Here is a 12,730-nt window from a genome sequence, read left to right as displayed (position 1 = left end):
CCCCCCAAGCAGTCTGCCTCAAGACCCCAGCAATGAACAAACTGGACCTTAAGGGCGCAAACCAGCAGGCCTTAAACTCATCTCAACCACACAGTCAGTCTCACCATAGTCGGTCAACCGTTTAACCCCTCAAGCTGTGTCTGACCCAGAACTTGGAAGCCACCCCTTCCAATACAATAATGGACTCCCAGATGCCTCAGGCTGTGACAGTGGTATAAGTGGCTTGCCTCTTCACCCCATTGACAACTCAATGGCTTCCAAGATTTAAAGGACCTTGCCCACCCTGCCCTGTTAGAAGATCAATTCCATGGTGAAGTATGAAGACACTGCTTGTCACCTTCTCCAGTTGCCTAGCTTAGCTTCTTAAAAGGTTTGCATGTCGCCAAGAAAATGTTAAACAGTTTTCTGCTCCTTTGCCGCTCTTGTTTCTGTTTTTCTTCTTCGTTGTTGTTGTTATCGTTATATGCATATGCATGTGTTGTTGTTACTCATGAATGTTTTACCAAGAGGCATATTATTGTTTTGGTAATTTATATACTTTTTTTTCTTGTACATTTTCACGTGCTGTTGTATGCCATTATGTGCAAGTGTGTGTGTGTGCACTGTTTCATGGGAAACACTTTGAGCCCACTGTATGGGGGGGGAGCTTTCGTTCAACAAGTATTATATCATTATTATTTTTAGTAGCAGTCATATCATTACTATCATCATTATATTCATTATCATTATCATCATTATCATTATATCATGTCCTTTAACAAGTCAGCAGCACACAAGGTCCCAATGGGTCGGGAATGGGTAAGAAGAAAAAAAAAGGAAGAAAGAAAGAAGCAAGAATTTAAAGACTAAAAGTTCAAAAGTTTCAGAATTTGTTGGTGGTGTTTTTGATTGTGTATACCATTTACAATTGTGTGCTATGACGTGTGTGTGTGTGTGTGTGTGTGTGTGTGTGTGTGTGTGTTCTTGTGTGCATTGTGGGTGTGGGTGTGGGGAATGAATAATTTTTAATGATGTTTGGTATCTTGTGTTCAATTTTTCCTTTTTGATATTTGATATTTGCATATTTGTTCTATTTGTAGGGCTTATTTTCAAGATTAGGCGTAAATGCTCATAATAATAATTATAATAATGTGTACAGTGCTCAGAGCTTGGTCTCTAAACTGAGGACTGGTGCTATATAAATATCCATATGAAACCAAACCAAATCAAATATACACTTAAAACAACACAGATATTTTGGACAAATAAAAAGAAAAACACTGTTAAACTGAAGGTCAGTGCAACAAGACCTTTTCATCACACTGTTGTGACTCAGTGATTTTTCTGAAGGGATTATCTTTTTAAGTTACAGTTTAACACCAACAAAAAAAAACAACAACAACCAACACAAACAAAACCACAGGAAAAAATAATTCATACGGCAGCACTGCTTACAATGTCTGATAACAAGACGAAGAAAAAAAAACATACACTCGCACACACAAAAACACAAAAAACACACACTAACAAAATCAGTTATTCATTCAGGCTGAGAGAGATAACTCCCAATAACGGAGCCGGCTGCTTCAAGTGCTTGTAAAGCAGACAAAGCCCTCAGCCACAGAGAGAGAGAGAGAGTGGGGAGGATAGAAAGGTCACCTCCACTGAGCCAGCTGTACCCATGCCCTGCGCAGTGCAGTGCCGTGCCGTGCAGCTAGCTATTTTCAGACCTCTAAACTGCGCTCGTGACTCCCTCGCTGCTGCCAAGAAGACCTGCCATTCTCTTCTCCTCTCTGGCTTTTTTTCTGTCGTTCAAGTTTTCTTCTCTCTCTCGTTAAAGTTTGCTTCTCTTTCATTAAAGTTTGCTTCTCTTTCATTAAAGTTTGCTTCTCTCTCGTTAAAGTTTTCTTTCCTTTCTCTTCCAAGAGAACGAAATTCCTTTTCTTGTCCCATCACACATACTGGTGATTGTAGACATGTCAGCTCAACTTCCAAGTATCAGTTTTCACTTTAGAGCATTGTTATTTTCTGGGGGGAAAAAAGAAAAAAAAAAAAGGGTGGGGTGGGGGGTGTAGGTTTGGCAAGGGGTTGTCGTGAGATGGGGTGAAACCGAATAGATGAAGGGTGGAATCAAAGATGCTTATTTGAAAAAAAGAATTGAAGAAAATTACTTAATGGACTTCATAAAAATATAGTTATTTATCTAACAAGAAAAATAACTGATAATTAAAAAAAAAAATTTAAGTCAGAAACAACAATACTGCCAGTGACTGTAGATGGCACACTTTCATGAAAGTATGGCTTCATAAACTAATGGTCAAAAATGATATTCTGAACGGCAACATTACCAAAACAAATGCATGAGATATTAGGTCAATATTTTTTCTGTAGATAAAGGTCTGAAAATGAAACTTAAACCAAGTCTGTAAAGTGGACCAAACTCCTCTCTTCCAGTTTTTATTCAGTGTCTGTACTTGTTATCACCAGTTTCAAACACAATTATTTATTTTTTTAGTCTGAGTCCCTTTATCAGTGCATCACTTTGTTCTTTCTTCTATTTTTTCTCTTATCTTTCATCAATCAGGATTTTTTTTGTTTTATGTTTTTTTGTTTCCTTAATTATTTGGGTTTTGTTTTTGTTTTCAATTGGGTTTTTAAAATTTTCATTTAAAAAAAATTCTTTTATTTAATTTTTATAACATCTATGACATTTATTCACTGAAAAAAAGGTAACAGCAACACGAAAAATCATAAGAGCTAAACAAATACAAAAAAACAAGACACTTAAAAAGGGGAAGCCAGGGGGGAAAGATTTGTGAGAAGAAAAAAGACTTTCATCTATAAGTTTTGCCAGCCATATTCCATTTTGTGGAGAGTGCTTGCTGTGGATGTGTTCATGTTTCCATAGGCCTCTGTACACCAACACGGATCACAGGATCTTTAACATGCACATTTCATGTTCCACGTTTGAATTCATTTCAGAGGAAATAGGCACTACTGCAGGTCTCTTCACCTGCTGACCTGAAAAATCTCCATTTTTTAACCCCAACAGGCACAACCAAGATTCAAAGCCGGGACCCTCAAACTGAAAGTTCAGTGCTTTAACCACTACACTGAAATGCACAACATTTTTAATTATCACATGTCTTCTTTTTTTTTTCTTCTTTTTTTTAAAACAAACCTTCATTCCCATTTTTGTCACACATATATATATATTTTTCATTTATTTTCTTCCCTGTCTTTACCGATGGTCTGACTGAATCAGTTAACTGGCTGATTACTCCTGCCATTACAATTTCTGTTTCTCATCATCATTACCATTATTAATCAAGCATTTATTCATTCATTTCATACATGCTGTATACACATGTACACAAACCCATTCCCAACTTTGATGACAGGTTTGAGTTTTCTTCTTCCTTTTTTAGGGGGTAAGGGGGATGTGGAGGGAAGGGGCTTGAAGGTTGACCTTAAAAAAAAACAAACCCACACACACACACAAAACACCTAAAAAAACCATAAAAAAAAACCAACCCAGGATGGTCAGTCTATGCAAAACTAAAGATTGTTGACTCTTATCATTTCACAGGTGTTGCATAACTGAAAGTTTAATGTAGCAGGGTCATCATTTCGACTCTTGTCCTCTTTTCAGTTTTCACAGGCTCTAGAGCCATGACAATCTGTACTGATAAGAAAGGTCACACACACACACACACACACACACACACACACACACACACACTCAGACATACACAGACACACATACACAGGTCATACTTCAGAGAAGAAAACTGGTCAATTTCAGATCCAACGGAACACACATAAAACACAGATCTGTCACATAATGAACACAACATCAGCATAAACCAAAGCTGGTTAATATGACAGGCTGACATTCTCTCTCATTTTACGACAAAATGTGCAAAAACTCACTGCAATCCAAATGATGACTATCTTAATAGACCTTGATATACTCTGAATCTTTTACAACAAAAAAGTTCACAACTCACTACAGTCCAAGCCAAACTGCCATCGTAAATGAGGCTGGACACAGCCTTAAGCTTTTAAAACAAAAATGCTCAAAACTCACAATAATCCATGTAAAATTACCATCATGATGAGGCTTGACATACCCTGAAGCTTACAACAAAAAATGTTCAAAACTATCTACAATCCGAGCAAAACTGCTGACTATCGCAATCAGGCCGGGACACAGTCTGAAGCTTACACAACAAAAATGTTCAAAACACACAACAATCCAAGTAAAACTATCATCATAATGAGGCTTGACATACTCCAAAACTTATACAACAAAAAAGTCCAAAACTTACTATGTACAATGCGGTAAACCTGCTGACTATCGTAATGCAGGTCAGTGACTTCGCCACTCCAGGTTACAAGGTCACACCAGCAGACAGGACAGATGCGGTCAAGCAAAATGACCGAGTCTTAACGCAAGACATGCTTTTATGCCTGGCCAAGACATGCTTTTATGCCTGGCCGGGGAAGGGGAGGCAAAGGCCTAGTGGTGTGTGAATGAGAGAAAAGGATTGTCTGACTTCAAAGGGCACAAATGTTTACTATGTTTCCTGTGTCGTTTCTGGTGTGAGGTCTTAAGGCTGTGTGTGTGTGTGTGTGTGTGTGTGTGTGTGTGTGTGTGCATGCGTATGTGCATCCAAGTGTGAATGTGTGTGTGAGTGCACATGTGTGTGTACGTATGTCAGTAAATAATATGTATGTGTGAGTGCGTGTATATATATATATATATATATATATATATATATATATACACACACATACACACACATACACACAGTGTGCATGTGTCTACAAATATCTTTTCCTTGTCCTTGTGTGTGTAAGGAAGCTGTAGATGTATACATGCACATGGGTATGCATGTGCACACAAGTGTGTGTGTTCGTGAATGTCAGTGTGCATGCACATAGGAAGATGTGTCCTTTATGGGTTATCATCCTCGTCATCCTTACACATTTTTCTTTTCTTTTTTTTTTCTTTTTTTTGGTGCAGTTTGAACACACCAGCATAAGCCAGATATTTCCTCAAGATCCATACAACGTATGCTTCAACTCTAATAATAAGTCCTTCCTTCAGTATTCACCTCTTCTTCCATCCTTCCTTCTTCTCATCCCCCACCCCCCTCTCTTGGACAATTCTTCTGACACTGCAGAAGGTTGGACTAATACAACAAAATAAAATCATTTCGCGCAGAGGAAAAGCGTTCCATGGTCTTGTCTGGCCTGGAAACCAGAACCAAATTAACAGAGGTGTTCCGAAAAGACGACAGTTGTTGGCAAGTCGCATCGTCATGATGCGAAACATCCACAGAGCTTGGATTCACTTAGCTATTCCTTTCTGCTTTTCCACACCAATCAGTACACACACACGTCGGCAAATTCATGGGACACTATCATTGGGGCGTGGCGGTGGTCTCCATTCTGGAGGGGATGCCCACTCAGTCTGGCTTCCACAACAAAGTGATTATTGTCGACAGTAAGGGGCTTAGTAGGTGGTGTCTTCTATATGCTGTGATAAGAAACTCTAGGGAGAAGCTGGACAGTACAAGGTCTTCAGAGAAGAAGACCCCCTCAGTCAGATTTTTCAGCCCCTAACTCCTTACACTCTAAGGGGGCTGGGCCACACCCCCAAGTCATGACTCCTGGATGCCCTTGTATTGCCACCTTTTTTTCCCCTCATCCACAGCAGGTTTGAATCTGTGCCTCCAGGGTGGTCGCCACTTCAGGACTGAGTTACCTTTTCTGGCAGACATTTTATCAGAACAGGCACCAATAAACACCCATAAAGAGACTCTCAACACCAGCGCTGGGTCTCCTCAGGAGTGTGGCTTCCTGATCTCCAACAATTCCCTGTGGACTGCTGGCACTGAGACTGCAGCAGACGAACCCAGGTGTGGTTGTGTTGGAGGGGGGCTGGGGGAGCATGGAATGAGCAGTGTGGGAGTAATGCCACTAAAACAGTGCATATGATGGGGCAGCAAAAAAAATCAATGAAACAAAGAGGACCAAACCAACAGAGGCATACCAAAAGGCAATGTTTTGTCAGCAAATCACATCACAACAGGAAACCTCCACAGAGCCTGGGTCGACCTAGCTGTGTCTTTCTGCTTTTCCACACCAATCAATACACAACACATGCAACGCTTATGTCTGCACTGATGGGTGTCTCCTTCAACAGTGTCAACCTGTCCTCGCTTGCTTTCTTTTTTTTCTTCTCTTTTTACCCATAACCCTGCCCTATACATGAGATGGAATGGGCAGGGCAAGTGAAGCCTCTACCTACTTATGTGGTGTGTGTGACTGTATGAGTGTCTGTGTATGTGGTGTGTGTGTGTGTGTGTGTGTGTGTGTGTGTGTGTGTGTGTGTGTGTGTGCGTGTGTGTGTGTGCGCTTGTGTGTGTGTGTAAGTGTATATGTGGTGTGTGTGTGCATGCGTGTGTGCGTGTGTACATGCATGTGTACATGGGCACATATGTGTGTGTGTGTGTGTGTGTGTGTGTGTGTGTGTGTGTGTGTGTGTGTGTGTGTGAGTGTGTATGCATGTGCGCATGTGTGTGGTTCTCCATCTGACTGGGTGTGGGCTGCACCTTCCCTCTCAAATCATCTATCTCAGCTGTTCTACAGCCGTTGAAGCTTCTACATATATCATACAATATATATATATATATTATATATATATATATATATGTATGTATCATACATAAATCAACTCTGCTGACTTTCTATAGACACAGACACCTAAAGTATCTGATGGGAAATTTGGGGAATTAACCTCAAAGAGGATGCTGGACTCTTCCTGATCCCAGTCTTCAGTTCAGCACACAGCACTCTCAGCTCTGGGTTACAGGTGGCTAAAGTGGAAGCTTACACTCAATATACCATTTGCAGAGACCCTGATTCTGACACATGACCAACAAACCAAGAGAACCTGGACGAAGAAACATGCTCAAAACATGCACATTCACACACAAACAAACACACACACACAAACACACACATACTCATGCACACACACACACACACATGCACACATGCACGCACATACACACACACTCACATGCATGCACACACACATTACACAGATACATACACGGATACATACATACATACGTATACATACATACAATGTATACATACTTACATACACACACAAAACAAAAACCAACCAACCTCTCAGTAAGAATCTGTATCCAAATATACATAGAATTAGAAATGGAATCATCTGAACAGTTAAAAAGTCCATATAACTACTCATGGCAAATATGCACCCAACAAGAAACAAAAAATTATCAGAACTGCCAACCGGTGATTATCAATTATCATATAACAGCTCACATGCAACACTACAGGAGGAGAAAAAGCTCTAAATGTCTGATTTAATGTCCTCATGTGCTCTTCTTCAATTCTCATTTTCAACAGTTCATGACCCCCAACACTTGTTCAAATGTTAATCACCGTTTGATCATTTTCAAAAGCAAACTCTACTCACATGATTAACTCACTGCAGTAACGTAGTAAAAAGCACAAAAGTGTCCAAAAAGTCCCAAACTCCACAGAATTGAAGTTTCAACTGCTCACATAAATGTCATTATAAGTTATAACATCCATCTGAGTGAGATTTAACAGGCAATTACATACAGGATTGCAGGATTCCCTATGCCTGATCTGGACACCAAAAAAAACAACCTTGCATATTTGTCATATATATACATGTTCTGTGCTGACCAACTGCATTGAGAAATCACAGACTAAGCTTGTAAGGCTTGTGACATCAGCAAAGTACATCTCTGAACAGTCTTACCTTGGACTGACACTTCAAGCAAATTAAATCAAGTGGGACAGAACAGCAGGGAACGTGGAGAATGGCAGGGTGACAGCGGAGTGGTAATCCATCTTTCTTGCACACCAAAACAGGAGACCACCAAACCCAGTACACATGCACAAAGCGTGCTCCCACATAGATCTGCTGATCTGGCCAATACGGCTGTCAGTCAACCTCAACTTCAAGCCCAGACCTTACATAAAAGAAAAAACTCTGCCTGTGGGCATTACCACTGTCAACTTCAAGTTCAACCTTACTTCTTATGCAAAAGCTTTTCCAGTTGCGGCTGTCTATTTCAGTGTGTTCTGGTGAGGGCAAGAAGCTATTCTCTAGTTACAGGGAATGTCAACACTTGCTTAACCACTTTTTTCTTTCTTTGAACTTCACCAGCATGCAGTCATCATTTTCATGATTAATGAACCCTGCAACTGACATTACCAGAGTCATTATGCAAGCTCAACATGTTGTCATAACTGGTTAATCCTCCGCTGTGCTGTAACCACATTTCACACACCTCTACTTTAAGTGCAGCACTATAAAATAGCCAGCCATTCTGTGTGGTGTACCATGTGTGCGAGTGTGAGTGAATGTGTATTTTCTGCACACATGTGGACTAATAAATGGCTGAATATGTATGCATGAAGTCAGTGCATACATCATAACATGATGAAAACTTACATTGTATGGTCAGACACTGAAAATGATAGATGACTGAAAATGAGAGAAGACAGACCTAGAAAGTGACCAAGACATGGTGGAGCTAGTACAGGAACAAATGCAAAACTCTGTGTGTGTGTGTGTGTGTGTGTGTGTGTGTGTGTGTGTGTGTGTGTGTGTGTGTGTGTGTGTCGTGTTCATGTGCACTCAGGCACACATATATTTGTGTGTATTTTGTGCATGTCTATGTATGCACTGTGTGCATGTTTTTCTTAATGTACTTGTAACAAATAACAACCCATCGCCTTGTTATCAATTACTGGCATCATTTTACTGTTGGTTCTAGATGTAAGAGAGGCCTCCCTCCCTGCTGTTAATATTCTTATTTCATGCACAATCTTCCACTTTTAACTCAATTAAGTGTACACGCCAATACCTTCACTTGATCATTCAAAGTGTCTATTTCCAATCTAATATTTTAAAAGGCATTTCATGGGGGCTACACTCCCAAAATACTCCATCAGATTCATTGTCCTTATCTGATCGTCACTACAAACAAAATGCAACTTAAAAAGAGAGTGGGGCTGAATATGTGTACAGGTGCAGAAGGCACATCATTACCTCAAGTTAAATAATGCCAGGTATTTGACCCAGCACTATGACTCCCTCCTGTTACTGGAATTGAACAGTGGCCTAGTGGTAATGTGCCCAACTAGGAAGCGAGTCTCCCAGGGTTCAAGTCCTATATAATAGACCGAGATTTTCATTCCCACATCCCAACACTTGAGAGGTGGTCTGGGTGTGTGCTATTCTCGTGTGCTTCATGTACTTGGCGAACGTAAAAGAATCCACTGCAAAACAACAAACACACACACACAAAAAGGATTCTCCTTGGCAAAATTCTGCTGAAAAATTCACTTTGAATGTTGGTCTGTGCATTACCCTTTCTAAAACAAAACATGCTAATAATTGGGTTCTCATGTCCTTTTCATTTTTTTAAAAATACATTTTTTAATGGTTATCTATCATTTTCAAACTCCTTTTGTTGTTGTTGTTGTTGTTGTTGTTGTTGAATCATTCATAATTAGATCAGACAGAAGATGATCAGTCCCCTGTACTGTAGTGATCCCTCACAATTTGTTATCCTTAAAATGTGGAATGACAATATTCTTTCAATGCCTACAAGATACCACCAGATTCCATTAAAAAAAAAAAAGAAAAAAAGAAAAATGGAACCCTGACACTGACACATATGACACATGCCATGGTACAGCAGCACCATTTATAAAATATGCAAAGAAGTACCAGTCACTGTAGGGTGCCTGTTCACACAAATTAGTGTGTGAGGGCTCAAGAGAGAGAAGACCGACTCAAAAGAAGCTATAAACAGAAACAAGACTTCAGTCTTCTATCTGTGTGTTGAGGAATGTGCTACTGGAATGAAAGGTGAAACGGCGGTTTCCTTTCATTTCTGTGTGACATTAAAGCTCTATTTTTGGCAGAGATGTGTATACAGCCATTACAGGTATACATAAAATAGGAATTGTCCTATTCCCAAACCCACTACTTCCCTCCTGTTATGCACAATCACAGAGATACACATGGTTATGTATACTCATCATGTGTGCACACACACATATATATATATATATTTATATATTATGTAAATAACTATATAATGTACACTCATCTCACACTCACAGTCACACATACATGACCAAAGAGGCACAGACACAAATATCTAGTTTCACACACACACACAGTGAGGTGCACATGCACGTGCGCACACGCGCGCACACACACACACACACACATTCTCTCTCTTTCTCTCTCTAGGTATCGGTTAGCAACACCACTCCAATGTTGCCAAAAATGATCACACATCAGCGAGAGAATAAAACCAGCTTGAAATCATGCTGGGTGTGGCCAACCCAAGTCATCATTACTCTGACATTGGCATTCACCTCTAGGGCTAATCTCACTAGGTAAATGGTCTATAATTTCCCATTCCTCTCCTCTAACCGAAATAGAACACAAAAACTCCTTCCTCTCTCTTCATACATGCATGCCAGTTCCACCCAAACATTTCAAACATGTCAACTCACAGTCACACACAGTGGTACTGCAATTTTATATGGATTTGCAACTTCTTGCTTAATTTCACAGCACATAAAAAATATACATACACATCTATGTATATCAAAACTCAATTATACAGCAACCGGAATGTATCTTCAGTGAGTTTGCCAAAACAATCTGCTCACACACACACACAAACACACACACACACACATATATATATTATATATATAAAAATATCAGGCATACAACATTACAACTGAAACTGGAGTGTGAGACTGTTCATTAAAATGGCATTGTTGAAATGGTCATTCAAAAACACTGTATACATTTTCTGCCTCTTTCCCTACAAATCAACAGTGTGTGTGTGTGTGTGTATTAGAGTGTGTCAATGTATAGATGTGTTTCCAGAAGTAAGTGTGTGTGCATAACTATTGTGTGTGCATGCATGTATGAGTGCATGCCTACATGTGCATGTGTACATGCACACACTTGTGTGTCTTTAATGTGCATTGATCTTGAGCACTGTGACACATAAAGGGGATAAAAGCACAAGCACTAGCAGTTGCACTTTGCTGACCTGGAAAATATTAGAATCATATGGGCTGAGACAGCGATTTTTAGACAAGGGCTGAAAGAGGGAGAGAATAGTGAGAAACTGGAGAGAAGAAATGAATCAGTTAAACTTGATGAATACAAAATCAATACCTCATGAAATAAACTACATAAAATGGTGTACAGATTTATTTTAGACATCAAATGCAACTAGTTAATTACTATGGAAAATGGTGGGGTTTTAAAAAGTTTTTTTTAATGTTTGGATAAAGCAAACCTTGAAAATAAACCACATGATATTTGATTTAGTTATTAAGTTAATATGATATGACCCTGTGTCTGAGCCATATGTATGGCTATGCCATCCCTACTGTTCTACCTGTGTGTGTACTAATCATTAGGAAAAAATCATCATCGGCGCCAAGACTCATCAACTCCAACAGAATCAAAGTTCTGATATGTCGCCTGGCATTATCATTGAGAGGAAGGCAGAACTGGGTAAATCTTCTAACCTGTTGATATGTGTTGGTGGTTGCAACGTCTATGTACGTCTCGCACGTGCGCTCGTAAATTTACTCAATGGTCTGTGCGACACACACAACACACGATTCAACAGATGACAGACGAGTCACGCAGAGTGTAAATGAAACTGCAAATCCACGGGAGTAGGAATGACAGTTATTTTTCACAGTGGATAGAACGGTTTTAGCAACTCTGACAGGCAACTAGTGACACGGACTCGAGTGACCTTTAAACAGAAACTGCGTAGGGAAAGCGCAGTCTTGCTTCAATCACTGCGAACTGAGCCAGTGCCACACAGACTCATGTGCCAGACTCCTCTCACAGTCAGTCACTGTTCAGTTGCTACAGTCAACAAAGATGTTTTGCAGAATAGCAAATGAAATAAACAACAAACTTGCACATGCAGGAAGCACACCCACATCTGTACAGTTCCTTTACCTTTTGCGTTGATGCAAGAGACTCTTAACGAAGAAAACGTGAAGAAAAAACAGGACTGTTCTCACAATCAGAACAGCTGCAACCAAACCAAAACACAATGGTTGTCGATATCCGGGCACTTTGACGCGTGCGTCCTTTTTGCCTTATTTCTAGAGAGTTATTTTGGGAATGGTGTCTTCGGGTTTGGCACGAGCTTGCCGTTCGAAGGAATACAAATGTCTGTCAGCCTGTTGCGTAATCGCCAAGCTTACATAGTTTGTGCACGATCGCGGAGTGGAGGGTATGACTTTCTTTCTCTCCTTCCAGTGTACGTCCAACATCGATTTGCTTAGATTCCGTTGTTTCATGGAGAATGGAAAGAGAGTGGGTATTGGGAGAGGGTTGATGGCTTGTGGATATATCACAACAAACAGCTTTACTCCAACCATTTCACCCACACCTTCCAGCCCCCTCCCGCTCCCCCCGAATTACCTACCATCTATGCCAATACATATTAAAAGCAAAAAAGTCTTTCTCTCTCACGAGCTGTCTCTGTCTCACGCGCGCGCGCGTGTGTGTGTGTGTGTGCATGAGTGTGTTTCAGTGTATCTCTGTTTCTATCCGTCTGTCTCTCTCTCTCTCGTGTGTGTGTGTGTTGCCAGT

The 12,730-nt window shown here is 40.2% G+C and overlaps 1 protein-coding gene across 1 annotated transcript in view; it reads right to left on the bottom strand.

The window, feature by feature from the left end:
• The window catches only part of LOC143290867 (protein PHTF2-like), a 60,520-nt gene extending 48,332 nt beyond the window's left edge, over nucleotides 1–12,188 (bottom strand). Inside the window, exon 1 of the mRNA XM_076600405.1 lies at nucleotides 12,089–12,188. The gene's annotated coding sequence lies outside the window, so the exon portion shown is untranslated. The remainder of the gene's footprint in view (nucleotides 1–12,088) is intronic.
• Between the last annotated feature and the right edge of the window lie 542 nt (nucleotides 12,189–12,730).

The sequence above is a fragment of the Babylonia areolata genome, chromosome 16, assembly GCF_041734735.1.
Source record: "Babylonia areolata isolate BAREFJ2019XMU chromosome 16, ASM4173473v1, whole genome shotgun sequence".
NCBI lineage: Eukaryota > Metazoa > Mollusca > Gastropoda > Neogastropoda > Buccinidae > Babylonia > Babylonia areolata.
The sequence above is the reverse complement of the archived record's forward strand: the minus strand, read 5'-3'. Positions and strand labels throughout refer to the sequence as shown.